A 12392-nucleotide genomic window follows, 5' to 3' on the forward strand; every position below is an offset into this window, starting at 1 on the left:
TGCATCCCTGGCCTCTACCCACTAGAAGCTAGCAGCATCCCCCCACCCCTAGTTGTGACAACCAATGTCCCCAGACATTGCCAAATGTCCCGTGGGGGGGAAAAACCACCCCTGGGTGAGAGCTACTGGTCCAGGCACTCATAGGGCAGTGGTCATTGTTTATGTAACGTGCTCTCTCTGAGCTGGCTTCTCTAGGGAAGAAGGAAGGAGGAAGAAGAAGATGAATAGGAGTGGGAGTGAAAGAGAAAGGAAGAGGAGGAGGAGCAGGAGGAGGGAGCCCAAGGCAGGGTTCCAGGTGGGTGGGAGAGCCTCTGGAAATAGGGATGTAGGAGAGAGACGCCCCAGGAGGGAGACATAGGGCTGCCATTTTGTGCTGCAAGAATGAAATAAAGTAAGGTTCCTAAATGCCTTTCCTCCTGGAGTTCCTTCTACCTGCTACAGCCCTTACCAACCCTGCTATAGAAATATTGTCTTTCCTTCAGGCCCATATCAGGCACCACATCCAAGAAGCCCTCCCTGATAATCTCAACACATTGAATTTTCTTTTTTTTTCGTTTTCTTTCTTTCTTTTTTTTTTTTTTTAAGATGGAGTCTCACCCTGTCGCCAGGCTGGAGTGCAGTGGTGCAGTCTCAGCTCACTGCAACCTCTGCCTCCTGGGTTCAAGTGATTCTCCCACCTCAGCCTCCCCAAGTAGCTGGGATTACAGGCACCCATCATCATGCCCGGCTAATTTTTGTATTTTTAGTTGAGGCAGGGTTTCACCATGTTGGCCAGGCTGGTCTCAAACTCCTGACCTCAGGTGATAACGTCTGCCTCGGCCTCCCAAAGTGCTGGGATTACAGGCGTGAGCCACCACGCCCAGCCCTCCTTCTTTTTTTTTTTTTTTTTTTTTTTTTGACAAGTCTCATTCCATCGCCCTGGCTGGAGTGCAGAGGCATGATCATGGCCTACTGCAGCCTCGACCTCCTGGGCTCAAGCAATCCTCCCACCTCAGCCTCCCGAGCAGCTGGGACCACAGGCACGTGCCATCATGTCCAGCTAATTTTTAAATTTTTTTGTAGAGACAGGATCTCTCTATGTCACCCAGGCTGGTCTTGAATTCCTGGACTCAAACGATCCTCCTGCCTTGGCCTCCCAAAGTTCTAGGAGGTGTGAGCCACCATGCCCAGCCCAGATTGAATTTTTATTTTCTCCAGGACTGCTCGTCACTTTGCTTCTACCTCCATGCTAGTACTCAGCACCTTGGTTCACCTACTAACAATAGTTCCCTTTAGTGAGGGTTTCCTGTGTGCCAGATGCTGCAGCAAAGGCCTTAAGCATGCTTTCTCATTTAATCCTCCTCACAGCTCCCTGCATCTCCAGTACTATTATCATTTTACAGATAAGGAAACTGAGACACAAATTAAGTAACTTGCACAAGGTCACTCACCCAGTTAGAAATAGTAAAGTGAGGATTCAAGCCCAGGTTTTCCTGACTTAGGTGCATGCGTTTTAAGCCTCTGATAGTGTCCATCTCCCCCATTAGATTCAAAATCGCTGGCAATGCCTAGCACAGTGCTGGCGAGTAGTAGGCACTTGAGAGCTGTTTTGAATTGGCTGGTGGTCTCTGGAAAGGTCTGCCTGGGCAGCTGAGAAGGCGGGACTGAATTGGCAGTGCCAGGGTGTTGAGTGCCCTCTAAAGGCCCTCAGGTTTTGCTGGGGCCTGGATGAGCTGGGCCAACCTCATGAAAGGCAAATGCCACTGAGGCTACATCTCAGCCACGCTACCTTACTGGGCCACCTTGGGTCTCTGGACTGACCTGTCCCTCAATCCCATGGATGCTGGGCCATGGCCCCCCCTAGTGGCCAGAGGGTCATGGTAGCGGTGGTGTGGGGTGGGAGTGAGGGCAGTTGGAGATCTCACAAACAGCCCAGTAGGCTTCCTTCCCTCTGAGCCCTATTCCTAGGTTCCAAGCTCTCTGAGGAATTGGAGCCAGATGCCTCAGGAAACTGTCATTGTGGAGCCTGGCCCCTAACCGAGGCTGAGAGAATGAAGCAAACCCCCTTTTTCCCCATTACTTCCCTCCACCCAGTAAGAGCCCCTTTCCCTCCTGCCCCATTTGAAATGAAGGGGGTAGTGTTGGCAGACAACTTCCATCACAGCCCGCCTCCCCCCAGGGTTGATTCCACCCCCATCCCTGCCTTACATTCCACAGAAAAGGGTTTGAGGCTGAGGGGTGTCTGACAGGAAGCATCGCATGATGCTGCTTCCCACCCAGGTTAAGGTTTTGATCTGGAATCCAGGAGCTAGAGTCCCAGGGGGCTTACATCAGAGCTGCTCCCCCACCCCAGACACGCATACACCACCCGCCTCCCCCAGGAACCTGCAACACACGCACCTCAGCTTTGAAGGCAGGGCTCCTGACAGGCTGCCGTTCCCATGGCAACCCCATCCCAGGCTGCCCTACCCAGCACTTCCTTCCACCCCCCTTCCTCCACCCTGAACCCGCATCACCTTCATTCATAGAACAAGAGCTGCTTCACATTGGCAAAGTGGACACCCCTTCCCCCAGTTCTCTCCCTTTTTTTCTTCCTCTTCTTATTCAATGGAGAACCCAAAACCAGAGAGAGAGAAATGGATGGCAAGAGTAGGACTAAGGTGGATGAGGGGTAGGACAGGAATGGGAAGGAGCCATGGCTCAGTGCCTTCTGCCAACCTGTGGACCCCCCAACCCCAAGGCTCCAGTGTCTACTCTCATTCCCAGATCTGTCTCAGTTCATGGATCTGTGCCTCTCCCAGCTCTATCTCTGTGGAGATCCAAGACCTAGCCAGGCTGTCTGATGGCCTTATGGCTCCAAGCATAGCAGGGCCAGGTCCCAGCCTCCAGGCCCAGGTCTCCAGCCACCAGCCAAACTGTAGCTCAGAGGCCAGGTGCAACAACTGGGCTCTGGAACTCAGCCCAGGAGTACTGAGGCTGCTCCTGTCCCTAACTCTGGTGCCCCTCCAGCATAAGACACTACCTTGCAGAGGTCACTGGGGAGTGAGGGGACTCTAATTTACAGTAGGATTGTGGGAAGGGCTAGAGGGGAGTCTCAGACTCCAGTCCTAGTTAAACAATGCAACTTCTCCTGCTGGGAGAAGGAAACTTGGCTTTTGGACCATTGGCAGGTGCTGTTGGAAAGTCAGGACAGGCATCAATCCCATCTCTGCAGGAGGTGCTGAGCAATGGTCAGCAACTCAGCTTCAGAATCAACCAGCCTGGATTTGAATTATCATGCCCTAATTTATTAACTGTGTGATGCCTACCTTCTCCAAGACTTGCTTTCCATATATGAAAAATGGAGATAGTAATTATATATAGGTATATGACCAATATTTATAAGCTCTACCACCCTTCCAGAGACAGTGCTTGAGATGTAATATCTCATTTAATCCTCATAACAGCCCAGTGAGGTAGATATTATTATTACTGTATCTAGTTTATCCTACAGAGAGGAAACTGAGGCTCAGAGATGTTAAGGTGGTTAAGGTGACCCAGCTATGGGACTTTTTCTTTAACAAACAGGGTCTTGCTATGTTGCCCAGGCTGTTCTCGAACTCCAGGGCTCAATCAATCCTCCTGCCTCAGCCTCCCAAGAAGCTGGGACTACAGGTGTGCAGTACCACTGTCCCTGGCTAGGAGCAGAGCTTTTAATCCCAGGCCCTATAAGAGAATGTATGCACAGTGTCCAGCAGCTGCTAACTAACCAGTAAGTGAAGATTTTCTTATTAGTGAGGTTCTAGGCCCTACATTGGCCTCATCTCTCATTTCCCTCACTCTGGGGATATACAGCCTCCACTGGCAACCAAGATTGTGAACTTACTGGGTGAGAGTCAGGAAGGAGCCCAGGCTTGGTGAGATTGAGGATGTGGTATGGAAGGGACCTAATTTTGTGGCTGTGAGAGACCATCTCTAGCTGACCCTTCAACTGTGGAAATAGAGCAAGAGGGTGAGGCCTCCGGGAGGCAGTGGCTTGTCCAAGGTTACCTGGTGAACAGACAGCTTCACTCCTCCTCAGCCCCCCAACCCAACCCTTTGGACAACACATCAAGGTCAGAAGCCTCTGAGGATTAGAATCTCTGGAGAAGGGTGGAGAGGTGTAGAGGGGAAGCAATATTTGTACTAAAGGGGGCTGTCCTGGAGCTCAAACCCACACAACCAGACTTGGAATCCTCACCTCCCTTAAGGCTCACCCCCAGCCCCTCCAGCTTCCATCCACCCCTTCCCCAAGCAGCCCCGCCCCTCGAAGAACCTCGGAACCCTGGGGCCTAACCATCTCCCCCCATCCCCCATCTTGAGTGAATGGGCCGAACAAACAGCATTGTTCCCTACACAATGGACACAAAGAACTTGGGAATTCACAGAATGGTCCTGAATTTCTGCTTCCTTCCCCTCCAAGCCCTAGAGAGATCCATTGTCTGTAAACTCCACTTAAAATATGCACCATAGCTCCAGCTGGGGAGCCACTTAAGACTTGCGGAAGCTCCTCCTCCCACCCCCACCCGCTGCTTTCCCTCCTTCCTAGCCCTTTCAGAGCTAGGCAGAAAGGAGGGGGAGCAGCAGCCACCTAAAGTCCCTGATGGAGTCTGAAGCTGGGAACGACCCTGTCCACCCCCAAGTTCCTTAAGTCAGACGCTTATCTCACTGGGTCAGACCCAGCACCACTCAGCACCTGGGGCTCCCATTGTTACAGCTGCGTTGGGGTTGAAGGACCTGGTCAGCTGGTGGACTACTAATCACAGAACCTTGAGGCTGACATGAAGACTCCCTGGGGCACCTCCCTCTATTCTCCTGTCTGCTTACAGACCCCCAAGGACAGGGAACTCACTACCTCCTAAGGCACCTGTTCTACCCCTGAAACTTCTCATTCTTATAAGACCTTCCTTAGAAGGAACCCCACCCACTTCTCCTTAACAACCCACTTCTTCACCTCCCTGCTCCTATGTTAACATGGTCTTCCTCTGCAATGTGACAGCCTCGTGGAATTTGAAGGCTGCCAATATATTTTGAATATACTGAATATATTGAATATATTGAACATAGAACACATTTGAAGGCTGTCAATATATTCCCCTGTATAAAGGGGATACAGATAAGTTACACAGATAAGATAACAAGCCCTCAGGCTGGGAATGTGACTCATGCCTGTAACCCCAGCACTTTGGGAGGCCAAGGCAGGTGGATCACTTGAGGCTAGGAGTTCAAGGCCAGCCTGTCCAACATGGTGAGACTCTGTCTCTACTAAAAATACAAAAATTAGCTTTGTCGTGGTGGCGGGCACCTCTAGTCCCAGCTACTCTGGAGGCTGAAACATGAGAATTGCTTGAACCTGGGAGGCAGAAATTCCAGTGAGCCAAGATCGGGCCACTCTACTTCAGCCCGGGCAACAGAGCGAGTATGTCTCAAAAAACAAACAAAAAATCTCAGATAACCAGCTTTCCCAGAGGGTTGTAATTCTGGTGGGAAGTCAGATACTAATATCAGATAAGATAATGCATAATTACTAAGTAAGATAAGAAGTTGACTATAGGAACTTGGTAATATGAAAGCATCTAACAAAGGAAACTGATCTAGTGTAGAAGGTAGAAGGGTGACCCACCGTAGGCTTCCTGAGAGCTAAAGAAAGTAGGATTTGGCCGGGCACACTGGCTCATGCCTGTAATCCCAACACTTTGGGAGGCTGAGGTGGGTGGATCACCTGAGGTCATGGGTTCAAGACCACCCTGGCCAACATGGTGAAACCCCATCTCTACTAAAATACAAAAATTAGCCTGGCATGGTGACACATGCCTGTAGTCCCAGCTACTCAAGAGGCTGAGGCAGAAGAATCACTTGAACCTGGGAGGTGGAAGTTGTAGTGAACAGAGATTGTGCCACTGGACTCCAGCTTGGGTGACAGAGTGAGACTCCATCTCAAAAAAAAAAAAGGCCAGGCACGGTGGCTCACGCCTGTAATCCCAGCACTTTGGGAGGCCAACGTGGGCAGATGACCTGAGGTCGGGAGTTTGAGACCAGCCTGACCAACATGGAGAAACCCTGTCTCTACTAAAAATGCAAAATTAGCCGAGTGTGATGGCACATGCCTGTAGTCCCAGCTACTCAGGAGTCTGAGGCAGGAGAATTGCTTGAACCCGGGAGGCAGAAGTTGCGGTGAGCCGAGATCGTGCCATTGCACTCCAGCCTGGGCAAGAAGAGAAGAGAGAGGAAAGAAGAGAGAGGGGAGGGGAGGAGAGGGGAGGGGAGAGGAGAGGGAAGGAAAAAGAGAAAGAAAGAAAAAAAGAAAGAAAGAAAGAGAAGGAAGGAAGGAAAGAAAGAGAAAGAAAGAAAAGAAAGAAAGAAAGAAAGAAAGAAAGAAAGAAAGAAAGAAAGAAAGAAGGATTTAATTCCTGAAAGAGGGGAGGAAACAGTATGCAGGGTGATGGGATCAGACTGTGCAAAGATCCTGTGGCAGGAGGGAATCCATCTTATTCAAGGACCTGAAGAAACCAATGGGATTGGAGGCCAGTGGGTGGGGTTGTAAGACTGTAGGTCTCAGTGAGGAGGTTGGCATGATTCTAACAGCAATGGAAAGATACAAATGTGTACGTGCAATAAAAGCTGATTGACATTTGCCTCAGAATGACACAGATCCCTAGAGTCACTGGCCCAAAGCAATTCTTCCGAGCTTTTGCACTTGCTGTGCCCTCTGCCTGGAATGCTCTGTTCCCAGATTTTTTCTGAGGCTGATTTGTTCTCATCATTTAGGTCTTGACCCAAACCACTCGTCCTAAAGGAGCTCCCTCTACATGCACTGTTGCTCTCTATCCCTTTATCTTGTTTTATTATTTTTACAGCACTTTCACGATCTAAAACTAAATGTTAATTTCTTTGCTTTACTGTTACTCTTTCCACTCGCTAGAAAAAAAGCTCAGTATGGGCAGGAATTTTGCCTTAGCGACTACCACATTCTAGCATCGGCATTGTGCTAGCCCACAGTAGGGCCTCAATAAATAATAAATGAACAAATGAATGAATTACTGAATACACACCAAGATAAAAGGGCCAGTATTTACCCACAAACATACACATATAAATGTATGGTTATTCATGGGCAAGTGCATGAGTACCCACGGTGACTCAGAGATCTCCCTCGCCCACAAGGACCACCTCTCAAGGGGCCTTTTAGGCAATCCAGAGCCTGTACAGTTCATTGCCCTAGTCTAGCTAATCAATATACACCTCCTCTGGCTGGATGAGGACCTGCACAAGCAGACCTGCCTCAGGTCAGCCATTGGTTAATCAAAGACTAGGGTGGAATTTAAAGTGCCCTATGGAGGGGCAGTGAAAACAGATTGATCCATGTGGCCTGGACACAGTAAAACCCCTTACAGGCTCCATTTATTTCCCACCTCTCATCTCCCCTCTCCTCCTGGGGCCCCAGCCCATCTTCCACTGCTCCCCATTTCCCACTCTACTGGAAGTGGCTGAACCAGGCATTGTGTGGGACTCAGGACAAATAGATTAGAATTTAGTGGGATTTTACAGGGTTTGGGAATTTGACTAGGTGGGCAACATTTTAAACAAGGATTTATTGTCTTAGCAAGTACCTACTAAGTGCAAAGCTTGGCTAGGGACTGCCAGATTCATTACATAATAGCTGATTCAGGGCAGACTGTGAAAAATGATTTAGTCAGAAACCCTAAAGGTGGAATCCCTGTGTTCCCAAGGTACATGTCAGAGTGGGACACAGTTAATTCCCAGTTGGGGAGCTCTGGGATAGCTTACTAGAGTATCATTCTAAATAACTACCACTTTAATAGAGCATTTACTGTGTAAGCACATTTTACATGTGACCTTTCTGATTTAATCCTCACTCTTAAGCCTCTGGGTATGTGTGATTGCTATTATTATCCCATTTACAGATGGGGAGACTAAGGCTCAGGGAGGATTAAGCGAGTTGCCCAAATTTTCCACAGCTATTAAGCAGCAGAGTAGATTTTCAAGTTCAAGAGGAGACGCCAGAGTCCCTGCTCTGGGACCCCACCATGACAATGGCTATAGCTGTGCCTTGACGCAAAGGTAGGACTTACTTAGGTGGGAAGATAGGAGAAGTCCATTCTAGGAAGAGGACACAGTTTGAGAAAAAGCTGATAGGCAATGGTGCCAGAAGTTTTTCTGTGTGTGTATGGATTTTGTTTGTTTGTTTGTTTGAGACTGAGTTTCGCTCTGTGGCCCAGGCTAGAGTGCAGTGGCGCGATCTCAGCTCACTGTAACCTCCGCCTCCCAGGTTAAAACAATTCTCCTGCCTCAGCCTCCCACGTAGCTGGGATTACAGGCATACGCCACCATGCCCAGCTAATTTTTTTGTATGTTTAATAGAGTCGGGGTTTCACCATGTTGGCCAGACTGGTCTCCAACTCTTGACCTCAAGTGATCCGTCCACCTCGGCCTCCCAACGTGCTGGGATTACAGGCATGAGCCACCGCGCCCAGCCTAGATGTTTTTTAAAACTCTCTGGTAGCTGGTCAGGTGTGGTGACTCACACCTGTAATCCCAGCACTTTGGGAGGCTGAGGCAGGCGAATCACCTGAGGTCGGGAGTTTGAGACCAGCCTGGCCAACATGGAGAAACCCCGTCTCTACTAAAAATACAAAATTAGCCAGGCGTGGTGGCGCATGCCTGTAATCCCAGCTACTCGTGAGGCTGAGGCAGGAGAATCGTTTGAACCCGGGAGGCGGAGGTTGCGGTGAGCAGAGATTGCGCCATTGAACTCCAGCCTGGGCAACAAGAGCGAAACTTCGTCAAAAAAAAAAAAAAAGAAAAATCTCTGGTAGCCTGAGGTCCTAGGAGATTTAAAACAACAACAACAAAAATAACAAAAACAAACAAAAAACAACTATTGCTGAATTTTTTCTCTATCTGGTCTTTAGGATATTAGCCCCAGGATGGATTCTTGCCCTGGGTGTGTCTTTCTCTAGTTCCCAAACACAATTTTATCCAAAGGTGGATGATAGGGGGTGAGGGTGCAGTATTTTTGGTGAATTGGTCTTCTCCCTACCCTGGCTGGGATGGGGGCCACTTGGGGACACTTTCCAGGCCCAGCTGGTCCTCTGCCCATCTGCATCCCTGCCTCCTGACTCATTTCATTCCAACCAATAGAGTCTTAGCATGCAAATTTAATGAATAGGCAAAGAAATGATTGGCTCATTTTCCCTGATGTAATAATGCCACTATTCAAGTAACTCCTATGAACCCTACCCCCACCCCAGTTCAGGGCATTTGATCATGTTCTGGCAAGAATCCCCAACTCCTGTTTTCCCTTTTTTTCCCCATTCTGAGTTAGCGAATCACTTCAAAATGCCCGACTCATCTCTCCAAGGGTGGGATGTCTGGAGGGCCAGGAAGCCACCCTTAGGCCTGAACCACTGCCATCTTTCTGGGAGGCCCCTTATGCCTCTGCGGACTGTGGGTAGCATCAAATCCAGGATAACAGAGCCCATTTACTAAGACGTTTTGCGAGAATCCATGTCCAAAGCCTTCCTGAAACCAAACCCCAGCATATCGGCTGTTCCTTTCAGCCCCTAATTTAGTAATTCTATTGAGAAAAAGAGATTGTGGGTTTTTTTATTTGGTGTGATTTATTCTTTATCATATAAATAATAATAATTTACACAAAGCTCATCCCCAAACAGAAGAGAATCTGTACATAAAAATAAACAAAAATTAAACTGAGCTGGGCCTGGTGCCCAGAAAACCAGCCAATTCCAAACACAACCAGGGGGAACAAATTCTCCAGGTCCTGGGAGCTCTGGGGCCTTGGCTGGAATTCTGGGTGGAGACTCTGGTCTGGGAAGCCATTGCCCTCTTTCCTGTAGATCCTGTGCCGGATGATGGCACCTCTGGCAGCCAACACTCATGGACAGCCAACCAGCAAGCTCATTGGGTTGGGAGGTGGGTGGGACTTGAGCTTAAGGGAAGAATCAGTTTTAAAACTCCTGGGCAGTGTTGCTTGCTTCTGGCTTCCCCAGGGGCTGTGAGAGATACTGTGGCTGGGGAGATGGGTGTTGGCCACCACCCAAAGGGGTGGAAGCTGCCTATGGCTCCATCTTTCTCCTGTAGCTCCTTAGAGGCATGAGTTGGACAGAGTACCCACTGGTCTTCTTTTCCCTTGGAGCTCTAGCCCCCTCTCTGGAGGCTCGTTATTTCTTATAGATATTGAAAGATGACAAGCAATCTTCTTGGCCATTGATTAATTTCCCTCAGCAGGCACTCTTTGGCTGTTCGAAACTTCTCCTTCACCACCTTCATCTTATTGCAGAAAAATATCTTAAGAAGAAGACTGCCTTCCACATTCTGGTTTCGTACCTTTACTTACAAAGGGAGGAGTATATGTGGCTTAAACTGCTGTTTGGTTTGACTGTAAGCCCCATCCTCCCATCCCAAGGCAGGGGTTAGATCTGCATTGGTCTATAGGTACACAGTCATTTGCAATTAGAGACTTTATAAATGGTGAAGTTGATCATGATAGTGAACGCGATAAGGCTAAAATGGTGATGGAGAAGATAAAAGGAAAAGGGATTTTGATAGCAGTGCTGAGCCTGCCCTTGTGTCTGGGGTGATTATCTGGCTTAGCCTGAAATGAGAAATTGTGAAGGTGGTGGTGAAAGCTAAGGTCAGGAGAAGAGGAAAGTGAAGGTAAATGTGTCCAGGTACAGGTGAAGCTTCCAGAGAAGAGAGGTAGCACAGCCCAGTGGTTAGGAGTCTAGATTCTGGGGCAGGACATTCTGGTTTCAAATTCTAGCTCGACCACATACTAGCTTAGGGAAGTATTTAACCTCTCTGAGCCTCAGCCTCCCCAGCTGTAAAACGGGAATCATAATAGTACCTGCCTCAGAGGGTGGCTCATGGTAAGCGCTGTATGAGCATGTGCAACCTAAGGTATAGGTGGGGTTACAGTTACAGCCAGAGGAAGGGCCACAAAGCACAGCAAGCAGCACTGGGAAGATTCAGGAGATCTTGATCAGGCCCCATCACAGTCCTGTGTGACTTTCCCCATCTGGGCCTCAGGTGCCTTGTCAAAGGAGAGTTGAAGTAAATAATATTCAGCCCTCAGAAAGTCCCCTTGGGCAGCAAAGCTCTGTATGCATGACTGGTCATTGTCCTGTGGGAACATCCAGCCCCAGAAAGGACTCTACAAGTCTGTAGGTCCAGGTGTAGATTCAGCAGGCATGCTTGTGTCAGGGGTCAAACCGAGGGAGTTGCTGAGCCCGTTGAAACAGCCTCCTTTTAGGGGTAATAGAAAGATGAGAGGTGAGTTCTTGCCTGGGAGAGGAGGCTCCAGCTGTCCCTCTCTCCAAGGAAGCTGCTGGGCTCCAAAGTACAGCCTGATGGGGCTGAGCCGCCGATCCTGGTTGTACTGTGACTGCAGCCATGTTGGCATCTGCTCCCAAGTTTGGGCACATGAGGGGTTTCACTACCAGAACCAGCCTTTTCCAGTTCTGCCCCTTGTTTGCATTCTTGAGTTTTTTCCTACCCCCTGGGGTTAAAGGACAGGAGGGATAGAAAGGGCACTCATGCCCTGTGCCAAATTAAATCTTTATAGACCCCCTTCTGTAGGCCTTGTCTAAGGATGTCAGAGCCCTCTAAAGCCCTCCAAGCCAACAGGAGGCTATCAGAGGCTGCAGGGCAGGAACTGGCCACAGGATGTTTTCCTTTTATTCTGCCCTAGAAGAAACCCGGCTTCAGGTTCATTGCTCCCTGAAAATCAGGGGTAAGGAATGGAGTTTGGCCTTCAGTACCCAGGGGGCTTCATCAGTCCCTCACCTCTTCTCCTGACAAGCCCTTCAGCCACTCTTCCACCTGAAGGAGGGAGAAGAGCCCTGCTGTGTCCTGAATTCCAATCCTGGGAACTGTCACTCACATGGTCTCTGGTCCCAGCCTGAATTTAATCCAAGAGCGGAGGCCTGCCTGGTCCCAATCAATCTAGGTACGGGGGATCATGGGCTATGTGTGTGCATTTGGTTGGTGCTTAGAAGATATAATGCAAATATTAGCAATCCACTTGAACTCTTACTCTGTCAGGCTTTACGCTAGATGTTCCACATGCATCACTTCACTGAATCCTTATTTCAGAGTAGGAAACAGGCTCAGAGAAGTTAGGTCACTTATTCAAGGTCACACAGTTAGAAAGCTTCAGAGTCTAGATTTGTGGACCTCTCTGATTCCAAAGGCTGTGCTCTTATTCACTGAGCTTTGCAACATGTACCTGGATGAACATGAGGTCTCCCGCCTGACACTCAGTTTACTAACAATGTGTGCTGAGGACAGTGTAGTGGGCCAAGGGGGGCCACCCTCAGGCCTCAGATCCACCTGCCCACCCATGATCTCCTGTC

At 49.2% G+C, this 12392-nt stretch overlaps 1 long non-coding RNA gene across 1 annotated transcript in view; it reads right to left on the reverse strand.

Moving 5' to 3' along the window:
- Nucleotides 1-12392, reverse strand: part of LOC107974886 (uncharacterized) — a 38074-nt gene that overhangs the window by 13036 nt on the left and 12646 nt on the right. The window contains exon 2 of the long non-coding RNA XR_001717944.4: nt 9059-11283. This is a non-coding gene — a long non-coding RNA (uncharacterized LOC107974886). The remainder of the gene's footprint in view (nt 1-9058; nt 11284-12392) is intronic.

Source organism: Pan troglodytes, chromosome 4 (genome assembly GCF_028858775.2).
Source record: "Pan troglodytes isolate AG18354 chromosome 4, NHGRI_mPanTro3-v2.0_pri, whole genome shotgun sequence".
In the NCBI taxonomy this organism is placed as follows: Eukaryota; Metazoa; Chordata; class Mammalia; order Primates; family Hominidae; genus Pan; species Pan troglodytes.